Source organism: Vulpes vulpes, chromosome 6 (genome assembly GCF_048418805.1).
Source record: "Vulpes vulpes isolate BD-2025 chromosome 6, VulVul3, whole genome shotgun sequence".
NCBI classification, from domain to species: Eukaryota; Metazoa; Chordata; class Mammalia; order Carnivora; family Canidae; genus Vulpes; species Vulpes vulpes.
This window is the reverse complement of record NC_132785.1, coordinates 70,511,227-70,529,576: the sequence shown is the minus strand read 5'-3', so window position 1 is coordinate 70,529,576 and position 18,350 is coordinate 70,511,227. Positions and strand designations below refer to the sequence as shown.

Genomic DNA, 18,350 nt, shown 5'->3' with positions numbered 1-18,350 from the left:
CCACTCTGGAAAACTGTGTGGAGGTTCCTCAAAGAATTAAAAATAGACCTGCCCTAAGACCCAGCAATTGTGCTGCTGGGGATTTACCCCAAAGATACAGATGCAATGAAACGCCGGGACACCTGCACCCCGATGTTTATAGCAGCAATGTCCACAATAGCCAAAATGTGGAAGAAGCCTCAGTATCCATCGAAAGATGAATGGATAAAGAAGATGTGGTCTATGTATACAATGGAATATTCCTCAGCCATCAGAAAGGGCGAATACCCAACATTTGCTTCAACATGGATGGAACTGGAGGGTATTATGCTGAGTGAAGTAAGTCAATTGGAGAAGGACAAACATTATATGGTCTCATTCATTTGGGGAATATAAAAAATAGTGAAAGGGAATAAAGGGGAAAGGAGAAAAAAATGAGTGGGAAATATCAGTGAGGGAGACAGAACATGAGAGACTCCCAACTCTGGGAAACGAACAAGGGGTGGTGGAAAGGGAGGTGGGTGGGGGGATGGGGTGACTGGGTGGTGGGCACTGAGGAGGGCAATTGATAGGATGAGCGCTGGGTGTTACGCTATATGTTGGCAAATCGGACTCCAGTAAAAAATATACAAGAATATTTAAAGAATATCTAAAGAATTATGTATATATCTAAAGAATTTATGTATGAAATTGCTAGCCATATCATATATATATTGTGTGTGTGTGTATATATATATATATATATATATATATATATATATTTATATATGTTTAGTCCATGTATGTACTTTAGTGGATAATGCCAAGCTGTTGCTTCAAGTGGTTCCACCCATTTACAATCTGACCTGCAGGGTAATGAGAGTTTCCATTGTTTTACACCCATAGAGAGACTTGATATTTTCATTCTTTTCAATTTTAGTCATTCTCTTGTTAAGTAGTATTTTCTCATTGTGTTCTTTTAAATTAAACTTTATTTTGAGGCAGTTGAAGATTTGCAAGCAGGTGTAAGAAATGATAGAGAGCGATCCTATGGACCTTTTCCCAGTTTCCCTCAATAGTAACATCTTCTAAAAGTATAATACTATATGAGGGTATTAACATTTATACAGTCAAGATAAGGAATTTTCCCATCACTACAAGGGAATTGCTATCACTATATGATTTTCTCCATTTGTAGCCTCAACTAATGTCTCCCTACCTTACCTGCTCCTTAACCCCCACAACCACTAATCTGTTCTCCATTTCTGTAAAATGTCATTTCAAGAATGCTATATAAATGCAATCATACAGTAGGTAATCTTTTATTGGCTTCTTTTTTGGCCCAGCATAATTATCTGGAAACTCACCTAGATTGTTCCATGTATCATTATTTTTTTTAAATGAAGAATAGTTCATAGTACAGATGTACCACAATTTGTTTAACATTCACCCATTGAAGAACATCTGAGTTTCCAATTCTCAGCTGTTATAAATAAAGCTGCTGTAAATATTTCTGCCCAAGTTTTTGTGTGAATATAAGTTTTTATTTCCTGGCATAAATGCCCAGTATAATTCTCGAGTCACATGATAGTTACATGCTTAATTTTTTAAGAAATCAATAAATTGTGTTCTAGAGTGGCCATATAATTTTATATTTACAAAAACGATGTACTAGTGATTCAATTTCTTCACTTTCTTGCCAGCATTTCTTGTCATTTTTTAAACCATTCTGATTGGTGTATAGTAGTATATCATTGCAATTTGTAATTTGCACATCCTTAATGGTTAATAATGCTGAATATCTTTTTATGTGCTTATTTGCCATCTGTTTATTCTCTTTAATGAAACATCTCTTTACGTCTTGCCCATTTTTAATTGTTTTTTATGGTTGAGTTTCAAGACTTCTTTATATATACTAGTATTTTGTTGGATATATGGTTTGCAAATATCTTTCCCTAGTCTGTAGCTTGTCTTTTTTTTACCTTTAACATGATCTCTTTGCAATGAAAAAGTGTTTAGTTTTGGTGGAGTTCAAATTTATCAATCCTTCCATCTATAGACTGAACATTGGGCATCAAATCTAAAACTATTTGGCTATTCCTAGACTCCAAGGATGTTCTTCTATTTATTTTTGTAAAAGCTTTATAGTTTTGTACTTTACATTTAAGTCCCTCATCGATTATGAGTTAATTTTTATAAAAGGTGTAATATTTAGGTTGAGTTCCTTTTTTTTTTTTTAAACCTAAGTGTCTCCAATTACTCCAGCATTACTTGTTTAAAAAGGCTTCCTTTTCTCCATTGAATTGCTTTTTCACCTTTGTCAAAAATCAGTCATATAATTAAGTTGGGATCTATTTCTGGATTCTCCATTCTATTCTGTGTCTATCTCTGCCAGTATAAAGTTTTTTTAAAAAAATATACTGATTTATTCCATTTATATATATATTTTTAAATATTATAACTCAAAAAATAAAAATAAAATAAATAAATGAATATTGTAACTCCATATAGCTAACATACAGTGTTATATTAGTTTCAAGTGTACACTGTAGTCCTTAACTAGTTCTATTCATTATTCAGAGCTCATCATGCTAAATGCAGTCTTAATCTTTTTCACCCACTTCATTCATTCCTCTACCCACCTCTCCTCTGGCAACCATCAGTTTGTTCTCTATAGTTGAGAGTCTGTTTCTTGGTTTGTCTCTTAGTTTCTTTGTTCATTTGTTTTGCTTCTTAAATTCCACATATGAGTGAAATCATATGGTATTTGTTTTTCTCTGACTGACTTATTTCTCTTAGTGTTATACTCTCTAGTTCCATCCATATTGTTGCATATGGCAAGATTTCATTCGTTCTTATGACTGAGGAATATTCTGTTGTATATACATCTTCCCTATCTATTCGTCTACAGAAGGACACTTGGTTTGCTTCTATACTTTGTGATAATAACTTGTAAATAATGCTGCAATTACCATAGGGGTGCATGTATCTTTTCAAAGTAGTGTTTTCATATTCTTTGGATAAATACCCAGCAGTGGAATTATGGGATCATATAACAATTCTATTTTTAATTTTTTGAGGAAACTCCACACTGTTTTTCACAGTGGCTGCACCAGTTTGCATTCCCACCAACAGTGCATGAGGGTTCCCCTTTGTCCACATCCTTACCAACACTTGTTTCTTGTGTTTTTTATTTTGGCCATTCTGACAGTTGTGAAGTGATATCTCATTGTGACATTGATTTTCAGTTTCTTGATGATAAATGCTGTTGAACATCTTTTCATGTGTCTGTTGGCCACCTGTACAGTATTATACACTCTTTATTATTATAGCTTTATAGTAAATCTTGAAATTGGATTAACTAATTCCTCCCACAATATTCTTAGTTTTCATAATTGTTTCAACTATTCTAGTTCCTTTGCCTTTCCATATGTCTTTTTTTTTAAAGATTTATTTATTTATTTATTTATTTATTTATTTATTTATTTATTCATGATAGACATGGAGAGAGAGAGAGAGAGAGGCAGAGACACAGGAGGAAGGAGAAGCAGGCTCCATGCCGGAACCCCACGCGGGACTCAATCCCGAGACTCCAGGATTGCACCCTGGGCCAAAGGCAGGCGCTAAACCGCTGAGCTCCCCAGAGATCCCCTCCATATGTCTTTAGAATAATCTTGTAAATAAAAATACAGAGATTTTTGACAGTAATTGTGTTAAACTTGTACATAAACTTTGAGAAAATTAGTATCTTTACTATATCGGGTCTCCTAATCAATGAAAATAGTGTCTCTCTTCCTTTACTCAGATGTATTTAGTCTTTGATTTCTTTCATTTGGTTGTGTAGTTTTTAACATATAAACTATCTACTTTTTAATATTTACATCTAAGTATTTCCTTTTTTAATGATTGTAAACAGCGGGACACCTGGGTGGCTCAGTGGTTGAGCATCTGCCTTTGGCTCAGGGCATGATCCCGGAGTACCAGGATTGAGTCCTACATGGGGCTCCCTGAGAGGAGTCTGCTTCTCCCTCTGTCTATGTATCTGCCTCTCTCTCTCTCTCTCTCTCTCTCTCTCTGTCTCTCATGAATAAATAAAATATTTTTATATATGATTGTAAATAGCATTGCATTTTTAATTTCAGTATTTACACGTTCATAGCTAGTGTATAGAAGTACAACTGATTTTTATGGTTCTTTGTAATCCCATAACCTTGATGAACTCACTTGTTAGTTCCAGGAATATTTTTGTAGATTCCTTGGGAATTTTTCTGTGTAGACAATCATGTCATCTGCAAAAAGTAAAATTTTATATCTTCCTTTTTAATCTACATACATTTTATTTCCTTTTCTTAATTTATTGCATGGGCTATAACTCCCCATACAGTTTTGAGTAATAGTAGTGAGAGCACTCAATTTACTATTATTTTCAATAATAGGGAGAAAGCATTCAGTTTTTCAGTCTTTCTCTGTTTTTCTGAGGGTATTTGTAGATAATCTTTATCAAGTTGAGGAAGTACCTAGACCAGTATTTAGGATACAAAGATAAATTGCATAATCTCCATATTCAGAAAGCTCGAAGTTTAATAGAGGAGACAAATGCAAAAATATAACTAAAATAAAATGATGAAAATATGTAAGGCATACAGAAACTCAAAGGATAGGGAAATAATAACATTTATGGAGTGGAGGTGAGCATGAAGGTCAGGGAAGATGTCTTAAGGGCCTGTGCCTGAGTTAAGTCTTTTCCCTCTCAACATTTTGTCATGAAAATTTTTCAAATGTACAGCTAAATTGAAAGAATTTTAGAGCTCCCCCTCAAGAACCTAGAAAAAGTAGAATAAAATAAACCCAAAGTAATCAGAAAGGAGATAATAAAGATAAGAACAGAAATCAATAATATTTAAAATGGAAACAGAATAGGTCAATGGAACAAAGATCTGGTTTTTTGAAAAGATCAGTGAAAGTGACAAATCTCTAGCAAGACTGATGAAGAAAAGAGAGAAGACATAAATGACCAATATGTAGAATAAAATTGGATATTACTACATATCCTGCAGACATCGACAGGATAATAAAGGCTTACCATGTACACTCTGCACACATCAGTTTGACAACTTAGAGAAATTGGAACACTGCATTAAAAAGCACAAACTACCACAACTCACCTAATATGACATAGATAATTTGAATAGGACTATAACTATTAAGGAAATTAAATTACTCCTTTACAAACTACAAAACAACAACAACAACAAAAACTACCAAAAAAGAAATCTCTGGGCCCATATGGATTCACTGGAGAATTCTGTCAAATGCTTAATGAGTTAATACCAATTCTACGTGAAAATTCCCAGAAATTAGAAAAGGAGGAAACAATTCCCAATTTAGTTAATGAAAAGTATTTACCACAATATCAAAACTAGAGAAAACTAATCCAAAAAACCTATAGACCAATATCTCTCGTGAGTATAGACAAAAAAAACCCTTACCATAATATTAGTGAATAGAATCTAGAAATATACAAAAAGGACTATACACAATGGCCAAATACAGTTTATCTCACCGAGATTTTAATATGTATTGTCCTGAAGACTAAGGTTTAAGGAACTTCTTAGATATTTATTTGAGTGCCTGTTTTTTGGCCCAATGTCAGATTTCTTGCCCTTTTTTTATTATATTGTCTGTCATTTGCTTATTGATTTATAGGAGTTGCCTGTATACTCTGCATACAAGGTCTTTACCAGTTAAAGGTTTTGCAAATATTTTCTCCCTTGTGACCTGTCATATCCTTCTGTTAATGGTTTTGTTTGTAGAAGAGGAGTGCTTAATTTTACTGTAGAATAGTTTGACAATCATTTCCTTTATGGTTAATACTTTTTTATGGTTAATACTTTTTGTGCCCTATTTAAGATTTTTTCCTGTTATGAAGAAATGCTCCTTTATTACTTCTAGAAATTGTATTATTTCATCTTTTATATTTAACTCGCAATCCCTTGATCTGTGTGTGATTTGAGATAGATATTATTTCATATTTTTCCAAATTAATATTTAACTGATTCAGTATAACTTATTGAATAGGTTGCTCTATTCCCACTGCTTTTCAGAGATTCTTTTGTCCTTTATATGTATCTATTTCTGACTATTAGCTTATCCTTGTAACAGTCTATTTCTGGATTCTTACTCTGTTCTACTAGTCTATTAGCTTATCCTTGTAACAATGTCACAAACTTCTCTAATTTTTTTTCCATTTCTTAAACTTGGTCTCACTATCCTCAGTCTTTAACATCTCCATGTGAATTTAGTATTATCTTGCTGAGTTCCACAAAAAACAAAATGTACTGTCAATCTGGAATCTCATTTACAGACACTTACAGACTAATATTTTTGAAGATTTTTATTCATTTGTTTGTTCACAGAGAGAGAGAGAGAGAGAGAGAGAGAACAAGTAGGCAGAGGAGCAGGCAGGGGGAGAGGGAGAAGCAGGCTCCCCATTAGGTAGCTGGATATGGGGCTCGATCCCAGGACTCCAGGATCATGACTCAGGCCAAAGGTAGACATTGAACCAACTGAGCTGCTCGGGAGGCCCTAGACTAATTTTTAATACAATTTATGAACATGGTCTATGACTTCATTTATTTAGTTATTCTCTTGCTCTCAACAGTGCTTTATAATTTTATGTATCTGGAGGTCTTATGTATGATTAGATTTATTCCTAGGCATTTGATTTTTAATGATATTGTAAATATATCAGTCACTTAAATTTTTAGTGTCTTATTTTCCTTGTTTTTACCCTATGTAGTGGGTACAGCTACTTTAGATAAAGAAAGCTCAAATTAAAGAAAATAATTAGGGAGGTTAATTTTCTCGTAAAAGGTCACACTTCTTTTTTAAAAACTTTATTTAAATTCAATTTGCCAGCATATGGTATAACACCCAGTGCTCATCTTGTCATGTGTAAAAGGTCAACTTCTAATAATTGGCAGAGCCGAGACTTAAATTCAGTCAGTTTGATTCTGGAGCTTACGCCCTCAACCACCGCCTTATAGGATCTTACCAGTCATGCTGATTTCAGAAATACCAGTGGACTGTGAGGAGGCTGGCCACAGAGAATACCATAAAATGCCCTATAACTTTGAGCACATGCAGGATGGCAGGCATAGAGGAAGAAGAAAGGAAAATATAGCCTTATAAATTTGCCAACCAACCAAATTCTCAGATTCCCAAGAAAATGCCCAAAAGAAAAGCATTAACAATGATTTTTAAAGCATTACTTTCAAGTCTGAATTAAAAAGAAAAATGAGAGGTGCATGATTCCAGAGGTTCCAGTTCAGGTCCTAACACTTACTTAGATGGGCTTTTTACCTAGTTAAAAGTCTTGTTTGGCACTTTTCTGGCTTTATGGGAAGCCTGGTGGAGCAGCCACAGACCTTCCAAAACTGATCCAAGACAAAGAGATCCTTGAGTGTTCTCAAATGGGCAAACACTAAATTTGCTTTCCATGAGGTGGCCTGGGGCACAAATGGAGACACTATGGACCAACGGTAGAGTTCCTAGTGAATATACTGCTCATCCTAATGGGATAGTATTTCTGAGATTTGGGGAAGTGTAAGCACACTTCTTTTTGTCCCAGTTATGGAGTGAATAGACTCTTTTATTCTTTTTTTAATGGTAAATAGCCCTCTTCAAAAGACTGCAGGGCTAATATTTTTACCTAGGGGCATAGAGCAGCCATGTAGGGATGTTGGTTTATGGACAGACTCCAGTTGCTACAATCTCTGCTCTGCTGAGACAAGTGATTGTGGGGATCCATAGTAAACAAGTAGGATCAGAGAGTGGAGCTGGAGCCCCATTAGTTCCATAAGAGCCAGGCTGAGCTGAATCTGCTTGCTTTCTTATAGCAGGTGTCTGATCTATGAGGAAGACAAAGTCATGGGTGGGGTCAGGTTGAAGAACTGCATATTGGTCCTCTCCTCCAATCCCCGGCTTTACTCTCCTACCAATTATGTGAGGCCTACTGCAGGCTTATCCCAGACGAGGAACATGTCACTTGAACCTCTAACCTAGCTTTCTGGAGAACGGGGCTGAGATCCTCCTGAGGACACATGTAGTGACCTGCAAACAAGAGATGAGATACATGTTCTGTAATGAGGCTCCTCTACTCCACACCAAGGGAAAGGCCACCACACAGGCAGCCAGGGCTACTAGAGCAGGAGTTATAGTTCTCAAAACCCTATTTGTGACAGACACAAGTCCTACACTCTTGAGATTGAGGCAGAAGTGATATCTGGATGAAAAGTAAAATTTCTTGACAGAAAAGATGAAGATTTCTAGAAGAATGTGTCCAAATGATCTTTTTTCTCGTATTTACTTATATTTCATATTCTAGTATTTCTCCCTTTCCACTACCCTCATTAAGACAGATAAAAGGTCATCTTTATATCCCCAAGGAAGGAATATGAGAGGTTTTAGGGGCTAGGACAGGGGCACCTGGGTGGCTCAGTTGGTTAAGTGTCCAACTCTTGATTTCAGCTCAGTTCATGATCTCAATGTCCTGGGCTTGAGCCCCACATCAGGCTCTCCACTGAGCATGGAGCCTGCTTGAGATTCTCTCTCTCTGTCTCTCTCTGCCTCTGCTCCTCCTCTTGCTTGCATGCATTCTTTCTCTTTCTCTCTCTCTCACTAAATAAGTAAAATCTTAAAAAAAAAACAGCTAGGACAGAAACATTAGAGAAAAAAAATGCTCAGAGACTAGAAAAAGTTCCCTGGGATCAAAGAGGTGGGAGGACTTTGAATGGCTTTCTGAAAGTGTGTCTGAAGACAGGACCCTGGGCAGCCTCACAGAAGGAGTCTCAGGTTCCAAGAGTGGCACAGAGACTAAAGGGATTTCCTGGACCATAAGGCCTTACTGACCCGATTAATAAGCATCTTAGCAGTAACCTTTGTGTCCCTCTCCTCCAACCTGTTGCCATATTACCTCCCTGGGACATAACACAACTCTGGAGAGGGTTGATGAGACTGATTCCAAGATTTCTAAACACAGCCCAGTATGAGAGCTTAGAGAGAGTTTTCTTTCTTGGACTTCTGAGTTTGTGCCTGAAGTGTGGTAATTACTGCATTCTCCTCTAGCATTCTTAAAAAGACTAAAAGACTGATACAGTAGTTTCTAAAGTGTGTTTTTCAGGTTCAATTAGAGGTTCCTCTATTAAACAGTTCTGTAGGATATTGTCCAAACTGCTAACAGTGGTTATTTTTATTGTTCATAAAGCAAGGAATTGTTAGGTGCTCAGTACTGTAATTGGCTTTTATGTATTAACTGTTCAGAGAGACAGTTAAGAGACTGTCTCTGTTCATAGAGACAAAGGCACTAAAAGCCCACAGTTCAAGTTCAGAGACAGCTAGATATGAGGCCCAGGCATCTTTCCAAAGGCATACTGAGAGGTGGCCTACAGCAGAATCAGGAGAAATGGGCCAGGACTCCCCTTCTCCAAGTCACCAGTTTCTATGGAAGATGGAAACTCCAGAGTTGGCCTCAGTACATAGGTGAGATTTAGGCTGTAGCTTTGCAGGGGACAACATGGCACAAAGAAACCTATGCTTCAGAGGACTACAAGATGATCTTTCCAGCTACTAGTCACCACAAAGTCACAGCTAAGTCTCACATGTCAGGTGGACCACCAAAACCATGGGGGTTGCTCGGAGAGTTCCTCATGGGGTGGGGTGGGGTGGTTTCTGGAGCCAGCACCTGTTTTACATAAAGATGATGAGAACACACAGAAATTATAGCCATTTGCTAAGGCAGTTTATTAAGCATATATTGATATTTTCCTTTTGTTTTCTGCCCCATCAACAGAGGAACAAACACTATTATAAGGAAGAAAAGTAGAAAGTGGTGGGAAAACAGAATATGTCTTTTTTAAAAAATATTTCATGGTCTACGACATGTGGGAGATATCACATTAAACGACAAGGTTTTTGTTTATTTATTTACTGCATTGCTTCTTGGTGTGTTTAATTACACAAAATCTTGAGAAAGAGACTATAATGCACAATGTCTTCAAACCATTTGGCCACCTAAATCTTTCTTTCCCTGCAGCGTGGTGTACAGGTCTAGTATATTGCTGAATAACTTTTGAGAAGCAGTAGATTGTACACAGTCAGCAGCAGGGGTGAGGGCTTTACGGAATACAGGGAAAATATCCATGTTCATTCTAACCCAGTGGTGAAGTAACACATTCCTTTAAAAAAAATTAATGAAGCAAGTATTCTTCTCTTCGCAGCTGAAATGGTCGTAAATACCAGAAGGTTGAAAGTCCTTTCATCTGTGTATAGGCTGCAAATGTCTTAAGTCTTTAGCAGGGTTATCAAGTGTTTAAATGACCCTGTTTTCCAGAACAAAACATTCTGGAGAAAATATTTCTTTCTGAGCCATTGGCTGCTGAAAAACAAGATAAACGGGTTTTATTAAAAGAGGAAAAAAAAGTAACTTTTATTTCCAGAAGTAAACATGTTATTAAAAAATAAGTACATCTGCCATCAAAATGTCAATCTGATTGTATTCTGAACTTCAATTTTACAAATGTATTTGTACATGCATTTCTGTTTACTGCCCATTAGTTTTTCTGCCCTTCCCTGAGACACACTCATTATTAAAAATTAAAATCTTTACCTTGCATATCCAGTCATTTCCCAACACACACACACGCACACACACACACACACACACACACAATTTTTTTTTCTTGAAAAATACATATGAGGTCATTTGTTACCATCAAATACTACCCTAATAAGAATGAGTTGTGTTCTAGCCTGGGCAAACAAGGAATTAAAAGTGATTATTTATTAATGATTGAATTCCTGAAAGGGAGAGTTCATGGGCACAAAGCCTCCCTTTCTTTGTTTAACTTACCTAAACTGGAGTTAAGACATCTGAAGTGTGACTTGATTGGAAAAACTTGAGGTCAACAATTGATTTGTTTTTATTTCTTGAACTTCTAGAGTCAGATGGACGTGAAATTCTGCAGGAAAGGCACACTTTTCAATCACTAGCACTTTACTCCTTATCCTCATCAAAACACAAAAAAACTCTTCTCAGGGAAAGGATCCTGTTGGAAAGACAAATGTGATGGCATCTAAGGTCAAATTAGCTTTTATCTGCAAATGACATGTAACTCTGAGACATATCAGTGTAATTTTAGGAAGTAGGATAAGGAAACCTTACAGTTGCCAGGAATGATAAACAGACCACAACATAAATGGCGTGCATGTTCACTTCCGGCTCTCAGGTACGAATATCAGAGAATGATATGGGACAATGTGCAGTGTCATGTATGAGATGATTGTCAGGTGTCACATTTTGTCGTGGGGTGACCTTCAGTGTCTTTCCTACTTAGCACCTGTCTGCCTTCAGATAGTCTCAGCTTCTAAGCCATTTAATACACTGAGATGTATTCAGCACACAGGAGAGGGCGGGATTGCAGATACGGTTGGGGTGACACCTTTCCATTGTTTCTCAATCATACCACAAACAGCCCCTAGACCTGATCTAGTGATGTAAATAAAGATGAAAATATGGTACACATTTATTTATCAATTTTTCTTGCTCGTGCTTTTTTTCTGAACTGTTTTCTCATTTTTCTAATTTGCTGTAGCAACTATTCAACTTATTTAATAGTCAAAATATAAAATGCTACTGGAAAGATAGAACACTGCAGAGATCCTTACTATCCAGATTGACTTCTCATCCCATCAATGATAGATATTTCATGTCAGTTTTAAAAAGCAGTAATGCAAAAAGCAAAATGGCATGTAACAAATTGACACACTAAACAAGTCTCATACTACTAGGTGGTGGGTGACCTTATGAAATTGTTGGGAGTTATGCCATTTTTGGCCTAAAAAATTGGCTGTTTCATGTGCTTCCATGTAATAACAAAGCACACAGGCCTTGTCTAAACGAGCTTGCTGTTGCTTTGCTAGACTCCAATAGTGAAGTTTCCACGTGTAAAATAAAGAAATCCTCTAACTGCTGAAACTGTGTGATGCCAAACGACAGTAATGAGGGTAATAGTGGCAGCTACTACTTACTGATTGTCTACCATGTGCTAAGAATCTTATGTTGTTTATCATATTTAATCATTACAAACAAAACATTGGCATATCCATTTTACCAGAGAAGCTCAAGGAGGTTAAATATTTTGCCAAATTCACACAGCAAGATCACGGTGTTGGTGGCCCTAGTTTTGCATGACTCCAAAGTGTGCATGTTACATGCCTTCCCATAATTCTATAAGTTCACTTTTGTTTAATTCATTTCTTTTTTTTTTCTGAAAGACAACCTGTTTCACTATGTTTTCAAGGTGTAAATTTGAAGTTAAAAATAACTACTTTTTCATCACTGCTACAAAAACAAAACAAAACCCTCACAAACTATAGTTGAAATACATGGGTTCAAAATAAAACAGTTGCAAAACAACTAACCTAACTAAAAAAATAATAGAAAATAAGAACAGGTTAAGTTTCTACTTGACTGGTTTCCTCTGGTTAAAGTGTCACTGCAATTCTTCAAATGCAATTCTTCTTTATTTTTAAAGTACCTTTTAGTACAGACTCTGATGAGCTTAATGGTTTTTAAAGAACAAAAACCACCAAAATGTGTCAAAGGTAGCCAGGCGAATGGACTCTTGAGGTTTGCTGTTTTCCTTAGGTTCAGTACCTTACAAAAGCAGCCAGAGGTGCTTCTGTGGGTTCTGCTGCCTGGCGCAAGTGTGATCTGTCAGAGAAAGTACATATCACAATTCCTGTGAAAGTACCTAAGGAAGGAAATACAGAGAATCTCAGTACACACTTTTTTTTTTTTTTTTTTTTTTAAGAGAGAGAGAGAGGGTGGGAGGAGCAGAGGGAGAGAGAGAGTGCCAAGCAGGGTCCACATTTAGCACAAGCTGACTCAATCCTGCAACCCTGAGATCATGACCTGAGCCAAAATCAAGAGTCAGATGCTACTGTCCCATCTAGGCACCCTGAGTCTCAGAACACATTTCAATCAAATGTGCACACACTTAATTACTAACAAATTTACCCAGGAATCTTACTAAAATATTTTAGCCCATTGTTTGAGGAAGCATATATTCAAAACGCTTACCATCGCTCTTCCTCTATAATGTTCTGAGAGCTTAGCATGACATTTGTGTTTCTAGTGAAATGACAATAAGATTTAATTTAATTTAGATCTTTACCACCCGCGTGCTGCTTATCTTATTTAATGTCCTCATTCCCATATTTCATCAACGCTAACATGCACTTTCTGCCCTCATTTTCGCATCTCTGAAATAAGGGTGTATCTCATAATTGATGACATCTTCTAATTATTGTTGGCCCAGGACACTGTTCTAATATAATTTTCATTGCTCATTCATGTATGAACATCTTAATTATTCTTGTTGATATAGCTGGACAATGGCAATTCCCTGACCTTTTAGTCAAGAAAAATTTTAAGGATCACTTGAAGGCATATAAATCCTAGACATTGTCTAAAAGCCTTCCTTTGACATGTTCTCATAAGATCAACAAATGCCAGCATCAAAGCTTATAACTTCAAAGACAGTCTCAGAAACAATAGTGGAGAACTTTTGTTGCCGCAGAGGACAATACTGTATGGAAAGAATGGATTTTGATAATTCTGAGTAGAAAATGACTTGTAAGAACTAGATTCTGAATGTGAAAGTGTTTTAGGAATGCTTTAGCTAATTTATTTTGTTTTCCTTTTCAGAAGAGTGAAGTATAACTTAAAAACTTCTCTCTAAAACTCAAAATAGCCTTTCCAATTTGTACAAAATAAAAATTCTAAGGGATAAGAAAGCATTGTGTCATAGTTTAATAGTTTTTTTTTCTTTTTTAGTAATAGGTACAGTAACAGTACTTTTTACAATCAGAATTGCCATAGATCAGTAATAATCTAGGCTAAAGATGATCTGAGGCTTTCACAACATCTGCACTGCCTGTACCCAATTAATTACAAGACCCTGTCAGTTTTTCTTCTGGAGTATAATTCTAATCGGGCCGTTCTCCCCACTGCCACTGTTTTTTGTTTTGTTTTTTGTTTTTTTCTCAATTATGATCCTCATAATTTCATCCAAGATTGTTACAATAGTCTTTTATAATTTTCTCTGTCTTGGGTCTCTTCTCAGACCAATTCATCCTTCACAACACAGAGAGATCCTTGTGAAATGTAATTACATTCAGATCATTATTCAGCTTGAAACCCTTAATAGCTCCTACTTCCAAAAACATGGTTAGTACATATACATAACCCCATGTCCTCTCCCTACATGCCCATGGCTAGTCAATTAAGATTCTTTTCCCCCCTTTAGTTTATATGCTCAGTGAGGGCAAGATTTGTGCCTACTTTACCAACTACTAAATTCCAGATCCTTGCATAACACTGGCACATGTGGTCTCAATACATTTTTGATGAATACATGAACCAAATATGCTTCATAATCCATCTAAAATCAAATTCTAGGTAGTGACTATCTAACCCTTAGAGTTGGCACTTAAATTTAACCATCCCAAACCTACAAGACAGAGTCCTAAACTCTTTAAAATAGTAATCAAGGGCAGCCCTGGTGGCTCAGCGGTTTAGCGCCACCTTCAGCCCAAGGTGTGATCCTGGAGACTCAGGATCGAGTCCCACATTGGGCTCCCTGCATGGAGCCTGCTTCTCCCTCTGCCTGTGTCTCTGTCTCTCTCTCTCTCTCTCTCTCTCTCTCTCTGTGTGTGTGTGTGTGTGTGTGTGTGTGTGTGTCTCATGAACAAATTAAAAAAATAGTAATCAAAACCATTGAAAGTCTATTCCTCTGATCTTTTACAGTCTCATGCTTATCTCTTTCTATCATGCAATCTTACACTCCAACCTCATCAGACCTCTTGACATTCTGTGAATAGTCTCACCAAAACTTATAATTTCTTCTCCTGTGTTCCTCTCATACTGCTAACCCAATATTATTACAGTGACTTAATTGTATATGTATCTGTTTGCCCTCTATAAGTGAGTTCTTAAAGAAATTATGCCGTAATCATTTTTTATGCGCTAAATATGTGGTGTCATTTTCATCAGAAAAATGTGCTGAAGTAAAATGCTTATGGGAAACTGTATTATTTTCTTTGGGCTGCCATAATAAATCACCGCAAACTTGGTGGCTTAAAACAACAAAATTTATTGTTTCACATTTCTGGAGGCCAGAAATTTGAAATCAAGGTGTTGGCAGGGGGACATCGGGGTGGCTCGGTAGTTAAGTGTCTGCCTTCGGCCCAGGTCGTGATCCTGGAGTCCTGGGATCGAGTCCCACATCGGGCTCCCTGCAGGGAGCCTGCTTCTGCCTCTGCCTATGACTCTGCCTCTCTCTCTCTGTGTCTCTCATGAATAAATAAATAAAATCTTTTTTTAAAAAAAAGGTGTTGGCAGGGCCATATTCTTTTCAAAATGTTTAGGGAGAATCCATTCGTACCTCTTCCAGCGACTCATGGCTCCAGACACTTCTTGGATTCCATCTTCACTTGGCTTTCTCCTCTTTTCTGTGTCTTTTTCCCATTAACATGATAAAGATGCTTTCCATTGGATTTAGGGCCCAACTGGATAATCTTGAGATTCTTAGCTTATTTACATTTGCAACCTCTTTTGCAGGGGCTCCTGGGTGGCTCAGTCAGTTAAGCATCTGACTCTTGGTTTAGGGTCTGATCATGATCTCAGGGTCATGAGATAGAGAGCCCCAAGCTCCACACTCACTAGGGAGTCTGCTTGAGATTCTCTTTCCCTCTTCCTCTGACCCTCTGCTCTTGTGCTCTTGTTCTCTCTCTCAAATAAATATATCTTTAAGAAAAGCCAAAAACCTTTTTTCAGAATAAGATTACTTTCTCAGGTTCTGGGATATGGACATGTCTTTTTGAGGGCTACCATTCAACCCACTAAATGACTTTAATGACTTTCTAGCATACATACTTTTCTTGCAAATATTTCTAAGTGTGGTAAATCAATAAAATGAAAAGGCAGATCTTCAAGGGACCACCTACAAACCGCCCCCCCCCCATTTCTAATAATACTAATATATACTCATTTTGCTTAAATCTCAGGCTAATGTTGTCATTTTGCATTGCTGCATTTTTACTGATGTTAGAATTATGACCATTCTGTGGCCTATCACTAAAATGCAAATAAGTTATTCTGTTACAGGTTATGGAATATAATCCCATTCTTCCACATTCAAAGTAAGCATGCATACATTTTATTCATATCCTTTCCAAAGATAAGCAAATTATACCAAAAGTCATAAAACTATATTTATAGTTTCCTGCTCTTTTTAGCCCAATGGACCATTGCCATCTCTTATTGGTGTCCCTTAACCTTGCCCACAAATTTCAAATAGTTTCTTTATTAATTTTGCTTTAGTTTCTTCTTTTGAGAATGACATCTGTTGCCTTCTAGGATCCTAAAAAAAGTAACTGGTATTAATGACTCCAGGAAATAAACTTTTAAAACAGAATTTTGTAACTGATTTGCTAGCACATTTATGGAGAAAGCAGATAACCTCCTTGCTATAGGGAAATATGGCAAGAACTCATGGATATAGTGGCATCACTATTACTCCAATTATCACGTACGGTGGCATGGAACAGAGAGTAGGTAGGAGGCAGAATATTGGAAGACCAAGTGACTGGGACACGTGATCACTTTGGGCACAATGGCGAGCACATAATTGTGGCTTGAGCTGATTATTTCTGACTATTCTCTGCAGTGCATAAAGTGAAGACAAATTGAGGGACTTGAATGCCAAAGTCATTGCATAAAGGAAAATCACGAAGCCATTATGGTTAGTATAAAGGAACGTTTTATTCTTTATAGCTGCAGAATGGATATGGCTAAGGATCAAGCCCGCCGCCTGACTCAGGGTTGCGAGGCTGTGGTGCCAATTACATATGCAGCCCTGTCAGGCCTTTTAGGCCCATTTGATCTGGTGAGTAGGAAATAGCAAGCACCCCACATGCTTTACTAAAATATGTATGTGGTAAAAGAGAGGACGTGAACCCCACAAAAGTGCTGTGTCCCTCACAAAAATGAAGTTTCTAGGCCTCTGTGTAGTCTGGAGTTTTTGTGACAATCTTCCTAAAATGAGAGGCACAAATACTGCCTGCCACAAAGATGCACAATTTCATGTATCTCTGAATAACGGGGGCTACATGTGCTGCATTTGGACATATGGCTCCAATTTATTTACTGAGTAATCCATAAGGAAGTTTTGAGTGGTGTTAAGAGCATAAAAATATTCTGCAGCAGGGGCAGCAGGGGCAGCATAAACTACCTTGTCATCTAAGCCTGATCACCTAGCAGTCTGATTTGTATCCCAGAGATTTTGGCAGACAGAGAAGATCTGATAAACCCTGATGGGAAAGCCCTAGGATTTAACAGTAAGATCATGTCTTCTTCTACCATTAACCATTTTCCATTTGGAAGTCAACTGCTGGCCTGCTTTAGTGGAGACTAAAGATCTGACCACGAGCAATTGAGTGACTATGCAATCTGAACCGCCCATGTTAGCATCTACTGAATCATAAAATTGCACATCTGCAGTAGTATTTCATTGTCAGATGAAAATGGTCTGTATGAAACTGAGATTTAGCAAATCTGGAAGATTCTACAGAATGAATGAGTAGGTAGCTCAGAACCCCATGGATCTGCTTCTACTGCTTTGCCACTTCTTTCTTAACTTGTATCCCTGGGTTAGCCCTGTACGCTAATGCATGCCAGAAAGTAGACAGCCGCTACATCATCACTTCACCCAGAGGTGGGCCTGAAAGGCAGTAACTAAGGAGAATCCTCCAAAAGAAGAGAAAATCTAATTGTCTACTTGGTAGGGAAGGAGAGATGACCTGAGATGCATGTCTATGCTGATTTATAAGAGTAGCTAGCATGTTGGGCGGGGATCTGGGAAAACATCAGGAGGATGGTAACAAGGAAGAAGGGGGAGAGGCATCTGGAGGAGCTCTTAATAAACTGGTAAATAAGCTTTTAATAGTCAGTGAGTAAGATGACATAACCCATTGATATCAGTCAGTTTTCATTCCCAGCCCTTCTTAACGCTTGCTAACTGAGCCCATGAAAAAGCACCAAGGAGGCAGCAATACTCAACAGCATGAACTTTCCCCTCACTGATGCTGAACACTAGCTTTTCCATTCTTGATAGTCTCTCAATGCATCCCCGAACCTGTTCTTGTCCTTGGGAGAAAGGCCTACCACAGAAGATAAGAAAAGCTGAAGCATCAGAGAGACTAGTGTTGAAGGACAGATATTACCCACTTTAAATGTGTGTCCAGAATCTTATCTCCTTCCTCACCACTTC

The 18,350-nt window shown here is 37.3% G+C and overlaps 1 long non-coding RNA gene across 1 annotated transcript in view; it reads right to left on the bottom strand.

Moving 5' to 3' along the window:
- Positions 1 to 12,646: 12,646 nt before the first annotated feature.
- The window catches only part of LOC112926580 (uncharacterized), a 38,995-nt gene continuing 33,291 nt past the window's right edge, over positions 12,647 to 18,350 (bottom strand). The window contains exon 3 of the long non-coding RNA XR_003236356.2: positions 12,647 to 12,770. This is a non-coding gene — a long non-coding RNA (uncharacterized lncRNA). The remainder of the gene's footprint in view (positions 12,771 to 18,350) is intronic.